The sequence below is a fragment of the Pinus tabuliformis genome, chromosome 9, assembly GCF_031772625.1.
Source record: "Pinus tabuliformis cultivar Carrire ecotype Pingquan chromosome 9, CPIR1, whole genome shotgun sequence".
NCBI classification, from domain to species: Eukaryota; Viridiplantae; Streptophyta; class Pinopsida; order Pinales; family Pinaceae; genus Pinus; species Pinus tabuliformis.
Genome location: NC_142307.1, coordinates 15,761,831 through 15,780,605, shown reverse-complemented (window position 1 = coordinate 15,780,605; position 18,775 = coordinate 15,761,831). Strand labels below are relative to the sequence as shown.

Genomic DNA, 18,775 nt, shown 5'->3' with positions numbered 1-18,775 from the left:
TTACAGTTGTGATAACAAATACACTAAAGGTCATAAGTGTGCTGAGAAGAAATTATTCTACATAGATTGTGAAGAGGAGGAAGAAAAGGAACAAGAAATGTCAAAAGAAGAGGATATACTCCAGGGAAAAACCCTAGATAAAGAAGAAATGAATTTGACCATATCTTGTAATAAATTGGCTGGAATTACCACTCCTCAAACTATAAATATAGAAGGACATATCGAGAGGAAAAAGGTAATAGTGTTGATTAATTCGGGAAGTACCCATAATTTTATTCATTGTAAGATAGCCAAGGAATTGAATTGCTTCCTATATCCAGCACCAAAGTGTCAAGTGACGGTTGCAAGTGGAGGAACCATAAATTACTCTAGAAAGTGCCAGAATATCAAACTATCCATGGGAGAATATGTATTGAATAGCCCAATGCTTTCCATTATAATGGGTGGTGCTGATGTTGTACTAGAAGTCCAATGGCTACAATCCTTGTGTACAATAGCTTTTATTTTTCAAGAATTTTTCATGAAATTTTGTGCAGAAGGAAAGGAAGTTGAATTAAGGGGTATTGCAGGGAAACCGGGAATGATAATCAACTCTAACGGTTGACAGAGCTTCTAAAGAAGGAACAACGAGGCGTACTTGCACAATTATGTTCGCTAGAGGTTCCCACATTGAAATCATCTATTTCTCCAGATCTCCAAAAAGTCTTGGACAATCATTCCAAGGTATTTGAGACTCACAAAGACCTCCCACCTATTCGTGATCATGATCATGCTATTCATTTGATTCTAGGAAGTGTTCCTCCAAACATTAGGCTGTATAGATATCCCTATGCCCAAAAGAGTGAAATTGAATGTATGGTTGTAGAAATGCTAGAGGCTGGTATAATTCAACCTAGTCAAAGTTCTTTCTCTTCTCCAGTAGTATTGGTGCATAAGAAGGATGGATCATGGCGCATGTGTCCAGATTATAGGGAGCTCAAGAAGCTCACTATTAAAGATAAATTTCCCATTCCTATCATTGATGAATTATTGGATGAATTGCATGGATCAATTTACTTTACCAAATTGGACATTCGTTCAGGATATCATCAAATCAGAATGAAGACTGAAGACATTCCAAAAATAGCATTTAGAACTCATGAGGGTCATTATGAATAATTGGTCATGCATTTTGGCCTTACCAATGCACCTTCTACATTTCAAGGTTTGATGAATTCCATTTTCAAACCCTTCCTTAGAAAATTTGTGTTAGTATTTTTTGATGATATACTAATCTACAGCAAGTCTTGGAAGGATCATGTTGAATATGTTGACAGGGTGCTCAAACTATTGAAGGAGAAACAATTATATGCAAAAATATCCAAATGTTTCTTTGGAGTACAAGAGGTGGAATATCTGAGCCATATTGTATCTCATGAAGGTGTTAAGGTAGACCCTAACAAAATTAAAGCCATTAAGGAATGGAAACTCCCCACATCCATAAAGCATCTACGAGTATTTCTCGGGTTGACAAGGTATTATCGCAAGTTTGTTAAGAATTATGGGAGAATAGTAGCACCTCTAACAACATTGTTGAAGAAAGATGCATTTTCATGGACTCCAGAAGCAACAAAGGTCTTCGAACATCTTAAAGAGGCAATGTGCCAAGCACCGGTCTTAGCTACACCAGACTTCACAAAAACCTTTATTGTGGAATGTGATGCTTCATGAAATGGAATTGGTGCTGTTTTAATGCAAGATGAAAGACCCATTGCTTTTGAAAGTCATCCAATCAAAGGAAAGTATTTACACAGCTATTTATGAGAAGGAAATGTTGGAAATACTAGATGCACTTAAGAAATGACGACCCTACCTAATGGGAGGACACTTCAAGGTAAAAACGGATCATGATAGTCTTAAAAACTTTTCAGAACAAATATTATCCTCTGAAGAGCAGCAAAAATGGGTCACAAAGATGTTGGGTTATGAATTTGAAATCATCTACAAAGAAGGGAAGCAAAATGTTGTGGCAGATGCACTCTCAAGAAAGGATGAGGATGTGGAAGAATTGTTGTGCACCATTTCTATTATCCAACCAGATTGGATAAACAAAGCAAGGGATGAATGAAGAATGAAGAAGAAGTGTGGGAACTCTTTAAAAAGTTACAACAAGATCCTAGTACATATGATACATTTAGCTGGAAAAATGATTCGTTGTGGTACAAAGATCACTTATACCTATGTAAGAATTCCCAACTCAAACAAAAGATTCATATGGAATTGCACACTTCTCCCTTAGGAGGGTACTCAATATTTTTAAAAACTTACCACAGAGTTAAGAACAAATTTTTTTGGGATGGCCTTAAATCAGATATTTAAAAGTTTGTGGCGGATTGTTTGGTTTGCCAACAAAATAAAGTTGAAACAATTAAGACCCCGGGTCTATTACAACCTTTATCCATTCCAAGCCAACGTTGGGAGGAGGTTTCAATGGATTTTATCACAGATTTACCCAAGTCCGAAGGAAAGAGTGTCATCATGGTGTTAGTTGACAAACTTACCAAGTATGCATACTTTTGTGCATTATTGCATCCATTTAAAGCTAGTATAGTTTCTACTGCATTTACGGAAACAATTCAAAAGCTACATGGAAACCCAAAGATTATTGTAAGCGACGGAGATCCCATTTTCACTAGAAATTTTTGGACAGAATTATTTTCTTGTCTTGGTACTCAATTAGCTCATAGCTCATCTTATCATCCTCAATCTGATGGGAAAACTGAGATAGTAAAAAAATGTTTGGAAGGATATCTTCATTTCTTTGTATCTAATAAAAAGACACAATGGGTCAAATGGTTGTCTCTGGCTAAATGGTGTTATAACACTTCCTTCCATATTGCAGCAAAAATGACCCCATTTATGGCACTTTATGGATATCATCCACCTTCCATCACATCATATTTAAGAGAAAATTATAAGGTTCAAGTAGTGGAACATCACAACGAGCATCAACAACAAGTTCTCAAACTCTTAAAGGATAACCTCATGTTGGCGCAAAATAGAATGAAACAACAGGCACATCACCATCGTAGCGAAAGAAGTTTTGATGTAGGTGACTGGGTATTCCTATGGCTACAACCATATAAAAAAATGTCCCTCAAGAAAGCTAAGAAGGATAATAAATTATCACCAAAGTATTATGGTCCATACAAGTTGTTGCAAAAGATTGGTACTATGGCATACAAATTGGATCTTCCTCCAGCTTCCCGATTACACCCAGTTTTCCATGTTTCATGTTTTAAGAAGGTTATAGGTGACAAGCTCACAGTTCAAACAATATTTCCAAAACTTGACAAGGAAGGAAAAATCATATTGGAATCGGAAGTAGTCATAGAAACAAGAACTCAACAGCTATGAAATCGATCAATTTCGGAGTATCTCATCAAGTGGAAGAACTTATCCGCTGAAGATTCCACATGGGAGGATGAGAATTTTATACAAAAGCATCTAGAACTACTCAAGCGTTGAGGACAATGCTTTTTGGAAGGAGAGGGGCATGTTAGATCCCTATAATACTAGTGATTTCCCCATTACTATTGTCATTGTATCCTTTATTGTTATTATTTTGGCCCTATTGTCTCCATATTGTTATTAGTGTGCCCCATAGAAACTCGTTATTGTTATTGTTGTGCCCTTATGTTATTACTATTAGGTCGACTGGATTATAGTGTGACCCCTTATACTCCTATATATAGAAGGGAAGTTGAGTCATTTGTATCATCCAAGAATTTTTCATTTGTGTAATGTAAAGGAGGTTGACTCCTCGAAGAGGCTAAATTCTAAGGCATTGATCTATACTTTCTATCTTTTTGTGAGTTGGTTTCCTAACATGGTCTTTAAATTGTTGTGTTGAATTAGGAATCCTTGCACTGTATTTTCTCTATTATTTACATTTAAATGAGAACCTTGAGAATCATATTTTAGTTAATATTCTAATTCAGTACTTTTGCATCCAAGATTGTGTATTGGAAATAGTCATTTTACATTACATATTCAAGAATACACAACACTTTGTATCAAGCAAACAGAAGAAAGGAAAACCATCATCAATTTTGCAGGTCAATTTATGATTAAAGGAAGATGAAATTCAAAATTCTAGCATCTGGGTTTTTATGCAGGGCAGGGTCTATTTAGTAACACGTGAGTGGTTTCCCAAAAATATCCTTGGTTGGGGAGTTACAAAGGGATATTTAAACTGTGTTTTTATAGACTCAATGGCTGAATAAATAAATAAATAAATAAAATAATAAATAATAAAAAATAAAAAATAAAAAATAAAATAATAATAATAATAATAATAATATTGTTGTTCATCATGTAACAACACTGTAGTTTGTTGAGAGAGCCTGTAACAACATTGTAGTTTACTAAGAGAGCCTATAACAGCAATTTAGTTTTCTTTGAGAGAAAGGATTTGTTGTTCCTCCTGTAACAACACTGTAGTTTGTTGAGAGAGTTTGTAACAACACTCTAGTTTGTAGAGAGAGCCTATAACAACACCACGGTTTGCTGAGATAGTAACCATCAATTTGTGGTATCAGAGCCTTATTGTTGGTGGTCTATATAATATAGAGATATGAATAGGTGTACAGGAAGGGCACGAGATCGAGGAGGCAGACCCACCGGAAATGAAAATTCAGTTAGAAGTCATGGAAGTAGGGAGACAACGGGATCCTGAAGGTGGAGATGTTAGTGAGGTCGAAGAGGAACTTAACGAAGAAGGAGCAACACCTGTTGAAGAAGTTGTTGAGATTAAGTTGTTGAGAGCAGTATTGGGCTCAAGTTCAAGGCCAAAGCCAGAAATTTCTATTTACGATGGCATTTTGAAGGATGAGAATCTACTAGATTGGATCAGTGAGATGGACAAGTATTTTGAGTACGAGGAAACTGATGAGGATAAGAGAGTCAAGTTTATTGGGACAAGGTTGAAAGGCCATTCTGCACTATGATGGGATAGTGTATAGGCTGAAAGAAGGAAGAAGGACAAACCATTGATCAAGAGCTAGGATAGAATGGTGGAAAAGATGAAGAGTAAGTTCTTGCCAATGGATTACAAGCTAACTCTTTACAAAGAGATGAAAAATCTTAAACGAAAGATAATGACAGTGAGAGAATACACCGAAGAGTTTTACAAGGTGAATTTGAGAGTAGGCTATGTAGAAGATACCCCGGAAAAGACATCAAGGTATATCAATGGTTTGAAGCTAGATATTCAAGATGAAATCAACATACTTTCTCCATGGACAATAGAGGAAGCATACCAATGCGCTTTGAAGGCAGAAGAAAAGATAGTTAGGAAGCAAAGCTCTGGGAGAGGATGTGGTTTTTCCAAAGGGAAAGGACAGACAAATGGAAGAGGAAAGTTTCATGCGTAAAATAATGATGAAGGAAACTCAAATCAGTAAGGGCAGTCAGAGAAAGAAGGTGGCAGCAGTGGAGGAAGACCTTACTAGAAAGGTAGAGGTAGAGGAAGAGGCAGAGAGACTGTCCACCATGTTATAGATGTAAAAAATTGGGTCATCGATCTTTTGAATGTCCTGAGAATGAAAATATGGGACAACAAGGTGCATATATAATTCAAACCGAAGCAGTAGAGGCACAAGTACTTGAGGTAGAGGATGTGTCAGAGACTGGAGAGGTGTTGATGATGCACAAAGTCCTGTTAAAACCAACAAAGGATATTGTTGAACTAGTCCAAAGGAAATCCTTATTCAAGACAATGTGTAAGGCAAAAGGCAACTGCTACAAATTGGTGATTGATAGCGGAAGTACGGACAATCTTGTCTCCCAAGAAATGGTGGAAAAATTAGGATTGGAAAATATTAAGCACCCCACACCTTATAAGGTATCGTGGTTGCAAAAAGGACACCAATTGTTGGTGCATGAAAAAAGTGAACTTGAGTTTCAAATAGGCAGGTATAAAGACAAAGTGCTCTGTGATGTAATGCCAATGGATGCTTGTCACATTCTTTTGGGTCACCCATGGCAGTTTTATAGGAAGGTGACACATGATGGAGAGAGAAATTTTTATAAGATCGAAAAGGATGGCATCAAGCACACTCTTGTACCATTGGAAGAGGAAGGTACAACTGAAACAAGCAGCACAAAAGCATCGCTACCTAGTGGAAAGGAATTTCTACAACATATGGAAGAAGAAGAGGTAAGCTATGTAGTGATTTCCAAGCCAAAGGTAGTACTTCTGCACAGTGAAATTGTAGATTTACGTATTGAAGCTCAAGAGTTTTCGAATTAGTTTCATGATATTATAGTTGAAGAATTTCCAAGTGAGTTGCCACCCAAAATAAGCATCAATCATCACATAGACTTGATACCTGGAGCAAGTCTTCCGAACAAGGCTGCATATCTAATGACACCCAAAGAGAATGAGGAAGTTAAGAAACAAGTCCAAGAATTGTTGGACAAAGGACTAATAAGAGAAAGTTTGAGTCTGTGTGCCATACCTATAGTATTAAGTCCAAAGAAGGGTGGAGAATGGAGAATGTGCACTGACTCTAGAGAAATCAACAACATCACCATTCATTACAAGTTTCCATTTCCACAAATGGATGATATGATGGATTTCTTGGTTGGGGCAACTTACTTCTCAAAGATTGACCTAGAAAGTGGTCATCATCAAATTCAGATCAGAGAAGGAGACAAGTTGAAGACAACTTTCAAGACCAATGAAGGGTTGTACGAATGGATGGTCATGACATTTGGCTTGTCAAATGCACCAAGTACCTTTATGCGACTGATGAATGAAGTCTTGAAGGAGTTCATTGGTAAGTTTGTCATTGTTTACTTGGATGACATTTTAATTTTCAATCAAACTAAAGAAGAGCACTTAAAACATTTGAAATATGTTTTAGAGAGATTGCAGAAAGAAAAGTTATTGATTAACATGAAGAAGTGTTCTTTTATGAAGAGTGAACTTGTATACTTGGCTTTTGTCATTTCTAAGGATTGCTTGAAAATAGATCCAGAAAAGATAGAGGCAATTGTCAATTGGCCCTCACCTAAGAATACTTTTGAGGTGAGAAGTTTTCATGGCTTAGCCAGCTTCTACAAAAAAATTATCAGGAATTTTAGTGGCATTTGTGCACCTATCATTGACACCATCAAGAAGAACTGGCAGCCATTTTATTGGACAACAACAACAAATAAAAAATAAAAAAGTATTCAACTATTGCAGAAGAATATCACTGAGAAGCCAGTGTTGAAGTTGCTAGACTTCAATCAACCCTTTCAAGTGAGATGTGATGCTAGTGGGACATCCATTGGAGCTATACTGAGCCAAGAAGATAAGCTTGTTGCATATTTCAGCGAGAAGTTAAATGAGTCAAAATAGAAATATTGTTCCTACAACAAAGAATTTTGTGTAGTGGTTCAAGCTTTGAAGCATTGGAGGCATTACTTGATGCCTAATGAGTTTTTCTATACACAGATAATTTTGTCTTACAATACATTATGCAGCAACATAAGTCAAATCATAAACATGCAAAGTGGGTGGAGTTCCTTCATAGTTTCACTTTCGTTTTGAAGCACCTTAGTGGGAAGGAAAATAAGGTTGTCGATCCCTTGAGTAGGAGATGCTTAATCATGTAGGAAAGTCAAATACAAATTTTAGGCTTTGATTATTTGAAGGACTTATATGACATTGATGCTGATTTTAAAGAAGCTTTTGCAGCATGTAAAAATCCAGTCAATAAGGACAACATTCCATGGAAAGAGTTTATGTTGTAGGATGGGCTATTGTTCAAGAAAAATCAGCTATGTATTCCCAATTGCTCAATGCGGGAAAACTTGGTCCAAGAAAAGCATAATGGTGGGTTGGCTAGACACTTTGTTGTTGAGAAAACACTTGGGCAACTCAGACACTTCTACTTTTCACCTAATATGATTGCATATGTACAAAGGTATGTGAGTAAGTGCAGGGTATGTAAACATGCGAAAGGGAGAAGTCAAAATTTTGGACTATACATGACATTACCCATTCCCAACAGGCCTTTAGATTTGGTGAGTATGGAATTTTTTTTGGGTTTACCGAGAACTCAACGAGGTAATGATTCAATCCTTGTAGTTGTAGATAGATTTACTAAGATGGCTCATTTTATTTCGTGTTTCAAAACTAGTGATGCTACCCATGTGGCTAATTTTCTTTTATGAGATTGTTCGATTGCATGGTTTGCCAAAAAGTATAATATTTGAGAGGGAAACAAGATTCATCGAACATTTCTGGAGAACCTTGTGGAAGAAACTTGGCACTAAGCTAAATTTTAGCTCAGCCTATCATTCATAGTCTGATGGGAAAAAAAAGGTTGTAAACAAGAGTTTGGGTAATTTTTTGAGGAGTTTAGTAGGTGACCGCCCAAATCAGTGGGATCATGTGCTAGCCCAGTCTGAGTTTGCATATAATGACTCACCAAATAGGAGCACAGGAAAGAGTCCATTTCAGATCTTGTACAGCATGCATCCGAGGGGAATTTGTGAGCTAAGAGACTTGGGAAATCTTGAGCATAGAAGCATTGATGGAGAGGATTTTGCAACAACCATGAGTGAGTTGCATGAGCAAGTAAAACAAATATTACAAGATACAAACAACAACTTCAAGTAACGAGAAAATGTACACAGGAAAGAGGTAAACTTTGAAGTGCGAGATGTGGTCCTAGCTCACCTAAGAAAAGAGAGGTTTGCAAGGGGAGAATATAACAAATTGAAAATGAAGAAGATAGGACCTTGTAGGGTCCTCCGCAAGTTTTCAGCGAATGCTTATGAGTTGGAGTTACCTCCAGGAATGGGCATTTCACCCATTTTTAATGTAGCAGATTTGTATCCCTACACAATTGGTGATGCGGATCAAGCTTCTGGGAATCTTGACCAGGATGAAGGAAAGGAACAACAATGGCTGAAGCAAATGCCTGTGGCAAAGAGTTTTGAGGCTGAATAGATTTTCGATAGACGTGCTTCCAAGAATACTAGAAGGAAAGAATACTTGGAATATCTTGTGAAGTGGAAATACCGTTTGATGGAGGATTCTACTTGGATGGATGAAGCAACACTACAGAAAGCAGGTCATTCTATAGAAGATCTTATGAGCAGGAGCTCATAAAATTTTCTTTCGTAGGGAGTCTGATGTAGGTGCATTAGGCCAAGCACATAAAAATGATAAGTTATTAAAGTCAGACCAAGAGCCTAGGAATGTGATGGATTGGTCACATGTCAAGGCTAAAACATTTTAAAGTTTATTTATGAAAAAGTTTTTGATATTCAGTTAAGATTAGTTAGGAATATCTAATTAAAAGAAATGATTTAATAGCTAGTAGGTAGTTAGGTCTAAGGAAAATTGGTTCACATCGATGAACTCATTTTGTTGGACAATTGTTTTTAGTTTTGAGGGAGAGAGGAGGAACATTTTTGGGTGCTGGAAGTTTTGGTGTGAGATTGAATTTAATTGAACATTTCTTAGACCAGTGTTTTTTTTGTATCAACAAATAAAATCTGTAAGTGTGTGTGAGACAGTTATTTTCATATGTGTTTGTGAGGTTTGTTAACCATAATAGTAATATATGGAGATTGAAATTGATTTGGTCTTTAAATTGTTGTGTTGAATGAGGAATTCTTGCACTATATTTTCTCTGTTATTTAGATTTAAATGAAAACCTGGAGAATCATATTTCAGTTAATATTCTAATCCAGTACTTTTGCATCCAAGATTGTGTATTGGAAAGAGTCATTTTACATTACAGATTCGAGAATACGGAGGACTCTATATCCAATAAACATAAGAAACAAAATTTGTAAAGTAAAACCATCATCAATTTGGCGAGTCAATCTCGAATCAAAGGAAGATGAAATTCGAAATTCTGGCATATGAGTTCTGTGGAGAGTGGGATCTATTTGGTAAATTATTAGCGATTTCCCAAAAATATCCTTGGTTGGGGAGTTACGAAGGGATCTTTAAACTATGTTTTTATAGACTACGTGGTTGGAAAAAAAACCAATTTGTTGTTCATAACAACACTGTAGTTTGGTGAGAGAGCCTGTAACAACATTGTAGTTTACTAAAAGAGCATGTAACAACACTGTAGTTTGTTGTGAGAGCAAGGATTTGTTGTTCCTCCTGTAACAACACTATGGTTGGTTGAGAGAGTCTATAACAACATTGTAGTTCACTGAGAGAGCCTATAACAACATTGTGGTTTGCTGAGATAGCAACCATCAGAAACTCGAAGAAATGTTCTTCCCATCACACAAATCCTTTTTTCATACTTACAATTGTCGACTTCGTCATCTTGATGACTTATTGAAACTCTTTTATTTTGCTGGTAAGTGACTCTTCTATGCACTTTTATAACACCCTTATTTTGTTGATACCATGGTGGCTGATATTCATTTTCTCTCTCATGTCAACTAGGAGAGAAAGATATTTTCGTAGCATGCTTGCTCCTTCATTTTCTCAACATTTCTATAACAAATTTTAACTCTATTTTTAAAGTTCGTTTTTCAATTCCCAAAGAGGTTAAAATCCAATGTCACACCTTGAAAAATTTAGATTCTTAATCTTCTCTAACTCTATACATCAACCAAACTTTAACATTATATAGATTTAAATAATCGCAACCAACCTCTCATATTTCCTAGATGTACATATAAAAACAATATTTCAAATATCCCATTAAAATAACAATCATCAACTACATTATTCCATATAACGAACAATAAAATACTCCAAGAAATACATAGAAACATAACAAAACTTGACATGACTATATTTTCCAACACATACTTGGAATTGACACAACAATTATTCCCAGCAGATAATCGAACAGATGGTACAAAGAAATCATATATGGAAATCTATAAAACCAAATACTTTCAATGCTTTAAGTTCAAACAATCACATCCTTCGCAATTTGTGGTTTCTTTCCAACAAAATATTTCCTTGGAATAATTGGGAAAACATTTGCATTTTCACATATCGTAATAGACAAAAAAATATGAAGTGCATTGTCGTATATGCGAAATAAACGAATAATACAAATTCTCTCCAACAAACACATTCAAAATTTACATAGCTATGTTTTCATTACAACTTCATAATTTGAACTACAATGATCTCCAAAAAGTGATTGAAAAGATTAAACAAACTTGACATTTGTAACAATGTGCAATAACAAACATCTTGATGCATCAAAGGATAAATTACGATATCCACAGGAAGTTGAGCTATGTCAACAATAGAATATGCATTTGGAATAAACGAGAAAACATTTCCATTTTCAATCAAATCATTGAAATCACCAACTGATTGCACATGGAACCCTAATGTTTCAATCATGGAGACACCATAAATAATTGCTATTGTGCGTGCATAATCTAGTCACCAAATCATATACCTTTAATTTCACTTATGTGTAACCAAAAAAAGTACTTTTCCTTTAGTCGCACGAAAAGGAAAGTAGCCCATGCATTTACTATTAATATCCATAGAGATAGTATTGAGCAACCTCCATCTGAACTCCCAATCATTTTCAAAATATTCCAGGCTTCGTTCATTGCAAGGTTGACCAAATTCAAAATTGTCTATTTCTTCAAGCGACCAAACAAAGGTAGCACCATTATTAGCAACACAAACAAGTTTGTTCTTGTATAAACCTAATGCCATACATTGTATGTGAGAAATAGGGACACATGAAAAACCCCAATTGTTTCCTTTAAGATCCGACCAATAGATAGTGTAACCATATGCATGGTCATCATCATAATCTTAGTCTAAATAGAGCCAAAAAAAAAATCACGTATATAAGGTAGCCTCCTTTAACATTGAAATGCCACCATAAGGAAGTTATGTCCTCTTCCACACCATGTCAACACCACTACAAATTAAAAGATGTGAATCCATCTTGTTGGATACACGTTTTAGCAAGTTCCATTCATATTTTCGTGGACTGCATTTCTCCAATAAACAAAATAATCCCCGCTCCCCAAGACAATGAACTCCAAGATTTATAAATTTCTTTGTAAAAGGGTTCACAATGAAATAATTATTTGAACACAAATAACTTCCAGTCGCACTAACCAAAATTGTTGATCCAACTGTACATTCAATTTTGTATCCAGAATGAAGAAACTGTAAGAACATGGAAGATATCTATTGTTTATCAGTAAGGTATGATCCAACAAACCAGCTATTGACCATGCAAACTCATAAGGAAATAATTCCAAATTCTTTGTTGGAGCATAGATTATAACTCACGAGGAAAATAGGGTTTTACAATAAAACACTCCACTGTTTACAAACCAAATTAAATCTCATCAACAAAGCTAAAGGAAGCCAATGAAAAATAAGCTCAATAATATCAAATGGAAAAAACTTCCAAATAGTTGGATCCATGGTAAAAGCAACAATGTTCCTGAAAATAAAGGATATGATGCATATTTTATTGCAAAGAAAAACATACAACGTGTCAATTATAAGGGCTATAATATTAAACATTGGATTCATTAAAAAATATTTATAATATTCTGAGAAAGATTATGTATACAGTTACTAAATTTTGGCTTTCCCACGCAAATATTGCCTATAATATAACATTTTGCACCAAATGAACATTTTCACAAGAAAACAATATTCAAGAAACAAAATAAGAACAAAACAACAAAATGATCAACTCATTCCAAGGAAATCAACATTCACCTTTTAAACACATATCACTAATAGACATATGGAAATAAATATTGATGACATTGTACGGTTTTTTTAATTTACTTACTTAAAATGCATATCAAAAATGATTCAACGTCCTTTATTCAAACATATGGTCCAACATCCTCTAGCAAAATCACGAAGAATATTTTTTTCTTTTATATATAAACCTAAAACCCCAATGCAATATAAACTACATTGCAATAAACGAATACAATAAAAATTCACATTCCAATAGAATCCAAAAAAATGACATTATAATTCTTATCAATAATTTCAACAATACTAGTATGTCCACCATTCCATACATGCATCCCATTCCATACATGCATGTTATGTGCAAATCAATATTTTATTGGTCTAATGCTTTTTATTCGTTTACAACTACCTTTCTTTACAACGGTTTAAAGAAAGATTATAAAATCATCATTTAAAAATTAATAACTTTGTTATAAAAAAATTTAAGAAAATATTATAATGTTTTAAAGAAAGTGTTATAATGATTAATAACATCTTCATTAAATATATATAAATTATATATATATACATATAGATATATAATAAAATTATTAAAAGTATATAAAAATTAATAATTTAAAAATAAATGATTAATAATTTTTATTTAAAAAATTTAAATAAAAATTGAATCTCTAAAAATTTTTCAAGGAATCTTCAATCTAAAATGAAAATCTTCAAGAATCTTGTTATAATTTTTTTAATAAAGTATCCTAAAGATTAAGTATTTAAATAATTTAAAATAAAAAATAATGATTAAATTAGAGCTAACTAAAAATTTTAAATATATAATTAAAGTAGTAATTGTTAAAAACTATTTTTATGTGAAAAGGTAAGATCATCGATTGCTTTTTAATGATTAAAATGACAACATTATTTTTATGATTTTATAAATACCATGGAAGGTCTAGATTTAACAATTTAAATTATGTAGTTTACAAAATTTTATAAAGTATTGGTGCCAAATCTTCTCAAGATTTCTCGGATACACTGTTTATCAATTCAAGGAGGTGTATTAATGTGACTTGCGATTTAGGCCTTACATTTGTTTTCTCTCGAAATCAATGGTTCTAATTCAACTGAGTTTAGTTAGGGTAGTTCCTCTAGGGGTTCCCGAGTAGAGATCAAATTTGAACGGCCCATCTTAATTTCAATTAGAAGGGTATATACTCATGCAACCCTTCTATAATGAAAAGCTTTACAAAAAAAAATGCATTTCAATTAACAATGGTATATGATCTAAACATTTCATTTTCAATCAAAACTACATGGCACATAAAAAAAAATCACATTACTATAACATAGTCAAATCTAAAAATGCACACCCATATAATAACAAACTTTATAAATTGTATTAAGTTTTTTTCAATATGAAATAATACATTCCATCCCCAAAACAAATGGGTACTTAGTGCCTTTTCCCATCATGTTCCCTATATCTCTAATTGTTGTCCTTAAACCATCTACCCTAAATCTACATGTATGTATCTCCAATGGTTGTCCTTAAACCATCTATCCTCAATCTATATTACTTAACAAATGTGTCCCAAAAAATTAAATCACCACTTAATGAGTGAAGGTGATCTTCTCTATCAAGGTAAACACTTTTGATTTATACCTTTTGTTTTCTTTTGAGACCTACTTGGGTTATAAGACCTTTTCTGGCATAATCCAAATTGAACATCCAATTCAATCAAAGATTTGGTTGAAAACTTGCTCTCTTTTTTTAAAGATGTGGATTCTATATCTCAATGATTTGCTTATGAAACCTTTTGTCTTCATTTTAATTTAATGGGAAATAAGATATCCAAATAAAATTAGTCATTTATGTCTCTAATTTTATTTCTAATGGGTTATAGATTGGAGAGCTTAGGAGGAAGTCTCTTTTCTATTTTGTAGTTTGTATGACTATCGATATTGGACTTGATTCTTAGTATTTGTTCTCTTTATATATTTCAAATATGAATGTTAAATTTCCTTTAGAACTGTTAGATATTAAGCATGACTATTTTGAAATTGATACTAGATCTTGAGCACTATTATTTTGAAATTGATGCATTCCCATTTGAAAGGGCATTTACATGGATTTAAATCCTGAAAGGAAGATGTTGAAAGAATAAAATTATATTTTTCATATTAAAGAAAAAAAAATGGAAATCCAATTTTTAAATTTCAAGTTTTATTGGTAACTTGGTGCCATGGTATAAAGGCTAACTTAAACACCCCACATTCTGATGGTTTTTTTTTACACGGACATTTTTTCTCTCATTTTTCTGTTGAAATTGAATCCTGTAATTTGACCACAACAATATTGCAGTTTCATCCATTCCGAGGTATGACTAGAAATTTTTCTAGCCTCCTAATTAACCCAAAATATCAAAATTGCAATCCCAATAACTAATTGTTCAAATTGTTAGTCAAATTCTGACAAAGATATGGTGTTTTAGCTACCATGGATGTTTAAGCTAACATGTAAGATGACACCCTTTCTGAGACTACATTAATGTTTCCCATATATTGGACTCTTTCGGTACCTATTTCTAGTAGTTTCCAATTACCGGTTTCTAGTAAAGGGATAGATTGGGATTACCAAAACATTCATATACATCTAATAGAGACCTCAGAATCTCCGATGAGAAAGTGGTTATCAATTAAGCAAGAAGTCACGGAGCTTTGCTAGTTCAAAATAAAAGAAAAATACAATAAAATTCTGACAATCCCATCTTAGAATTCTGATGCGCAATTTATAAGAAAATAGTCTGTAACAAGCAGCATTGGAAAAAAAATTGAATTCAAGGATTTTGAATAAACAAACCCTAGTTGCACGACCTCCAGGAAAATGCATCTTGTTTTATAGACAGATAAATGAGAAGTCAAATGACTAGGATTTAAACTCTTGAGGTTTACCTGGACAATGATTGGCGTGAAATGCAGTAACGGTGAAGGGCTCGTCCGGATCATCAATAAGCATCGACTCTCCTATTTCCAATTCGACAAGCATTCCCTCGTCCATCTATGAAACAAAGAATACGATCTATGTGAGGGAATATATATATATATATAAGTGTCAATTGTCATGTTGTGCATGCCTATTGCTCGGCCTTTGATAACAGTATTTCAATTCAATTCCCTGTTGAGTTCACTCTCTGGTTTGGAATCTTGAGGCTCATTATGCAAGGCGTTTTGCTCTGTTACAACAAACTTCTCATCTCATCCTTTCTGGGTCATGCCTTGCATTTATGAAAATGGAAAGCCGACCATGGCTATCTGTTATTCTGATACTGATGGTTTTGGCGGTCGTGGAATTTGCAGAGGACAAAGAAATGATTTATGATGTGCTGAAGAAGAATGGCCTTCTCGAGGGTCTGCTCCCCATGGGGGTGAAATCTTATGCCCTGAACGATGACAGTCAGCTGGAGGTTTATCTGGACAAGCCCTATTATGCCAAGTTCGAGAATTAAGCCTACTTTGAGAGAATAATAAGAGGGAATCTTAGCTACGGGCAGGAGAATGGGTGGTGTTTAGCAGCAAGAGCTCTTCCTCTAGTTCGTTGTTTATATATATAAATATAACTCTGGGGAATAAATGACGATGGCGGACAATATTTTTAGTGAGAGAGTTATAGTTAATTGGGTACAAGCATGGGCTTCCATGCCCCAAGTTACAACCCTCTTCAGCTTTTCTGCATCGGTAAAGTTGTCTTTAACTTGCCTCCATAATAATTGCTGCCCTTTAACGTGTCTTTGAAGTAATTGCTAAAATATTTAACGTGTCTTTGAAGTAATTGCTAAAATACTGACAGATAAAATGCTAGTTGCTTATTATGTACGCCTCTAAAACAAGGAACCAGGAGTTCAACAACCAAGATATACATAAATTTATGCCAACAGCCAACCCTTCGTAGGACATTTTGTTATATTATTTAATTGTTTTTAGAACCTGCACAAATAAAAATCTACATTTTTTTATGCGCAATTTTAGGTTTTCACTTTTGAGAAGTGTTAGAGCCCTCTTAACGGGCTCTGATGTGTTCAAATTTGTTGTATGTTCCCGAGAGCTTGTTTCATTCTATTCTCACTGAGAGCAACACTCCCTCTCTACTTTGAGCTGGGGTTTTGGCACAGTCGGGGTTCTGAAGCAATAACGAAACTCTGGAAGGTATCCAAACCTTAAAACATGGTTCGACATATTTTTTTTCATTTTTTTTTATTTGCCTCAATTTCACGACTCAAACGTCGACCGCACTGTTTCCACAGGTTTCCACCTACCAGGCGTTTCGACGAAGGTGTCACTTCGGCCATTTTGATTGTTGGTACGATGGTTGTTCCAGCCCAACTATGCAAGGTCCAGGTCGTTTCCAACGTCTATATCCTCCTTTCTTGAAACGAACATCCAAACTCCACTGTGGCCAGGCACAAAGCACCACTACATGTCTACAGATAAATGTCGGTTCTCTACAACAACTCTTAACTCTTTTCTTTCATTTTCTTTTTTTCTCTCTCCCTCATTCGCAGCTGCTAACCATATTGTGCCCTACCCCTTTTGACCCTTTTCTAAAAGCAGTTATGGCAGCAGTGTCACAACTCTTGAGAGATGTCCATGATTAGTTACCTAGCGACGGTTTTTGAGGTTTTTTTAAAATTCAATGTATATTTCTCTATTGTTGATGGTGTTGTGGCTCACTGTGTTGTGGGTTTCATTTGGTCAAGGTTGCTCAAAATAAGTGAATTTAGGAGCCACTTTCCTAGGCCACAGAAGATCTCAGAGCTTGATCAAACCCCTCCAGTGCCTAGTTCTCAGAGAAAGCTTTCCAATGGTATATAGAAGTCCAAAATAGGACTTTTGGATTAGAAGTGAGAGCCTATTGAAGATTGTCTTGGAAAGCCTCGAAAACCTAGAAAATGGGTAAGTCATCCCTCAAATTGGTTGTCACAAAAGTCCTCCATTAAAAGAGAAATCCAAAACTTGCAAGGGTCGATCTTACGATATAATGTGAAATCGCCTGGGGAGGGTCGAAAAGGGTTAACAAAAGAAAGCATGAAAAAAACCAACGCAGGGAACCCCCTCTCTCCCTCCTCGATGTGGCACAATCCTCCACTCCCAAAATCTTGCATCCCCATCCTAGCAACCCTCCAGTCCTGCAGCGCGGTATATTGGCATATTGGTGGGTTCTAAACTTAAAAGACCTTGTGGGGGCCTATTCTGCGTATAATGTAACATGTCAGGGGAGGCAGAAAAAATTTAACAAAGGCAACGTGGAACAAAACAAGAGTGGGCCGCCCCACTTCTCTCTCCTCTACGTGGCGCAATCCCACACTCCTGCAACCCCACATCCCGGTGACCCCACAGTCCCGCAGTCACAGTGAACTCTAAAGACCATGTAGGGGCCAATTTGTGATATAGTGTTACATCGTCGGGGAAGTGCCAAAAAGGGTTAACAAAGGAAAGCATGGAAAAACAAAGGCTGGGCCGCCCCCCTTCTCTCTCCTCCACATGACGCAATCGGAGGGTGACGTGGCCGTACGGGAGACACGTGTCACTCAGTTTCATCGTTTTTAGGGATGAAATGGAGCCATTCCTGAATGCACGTGTCACCACTCATAGGGTGACATGTGGTAGTGATGAAGTCACCCCGTAGATCAACAATCCCAGTTGTTAAGGGGAAAATCTAAAGGTAAAAGTCCATCAAGCACCGGGATACAGGATTCCAAGTAACAAAGGGAAATGCCCCACCCGAATACGAAAAGTTATTACGACATGATCTATGAGGATCTGACGTCTAGACTATCGGCACACGCTAAGGAAAAAGGTAAAGGGCCCCCCTCTCCTAAAGTACGATTGCGATGTCTTAGGTGAGCCTGATCCCAGAGATCGGGGATTACAAGTGTCTGGGGAAGAAGCTTAAGGTAAAAGCACGTAAAGCGTCGATATGCGAGATTTTGCGTTACAAAGGAAAAGCCTCCCACACACGGGTCTGAAGGCCTTAGCACTTAATGGCTAATCCCCTGGTTCCAA

The 18,775-nt window shown here is 35.5% G+C and overlaps 1 pseudogene; it reads left to right on the top strand.

The window, feature by feature from the left end:
* Positions 1–15,845: 15,845 nt before the first annotated feature.
* On the top strand, positions 15,846–16,306 carry LOC149146891 (uncharacterized; annotated as a pseudogene).
* Positions 16,307–18,775: the final 2,469 nt, after the last annotated feature.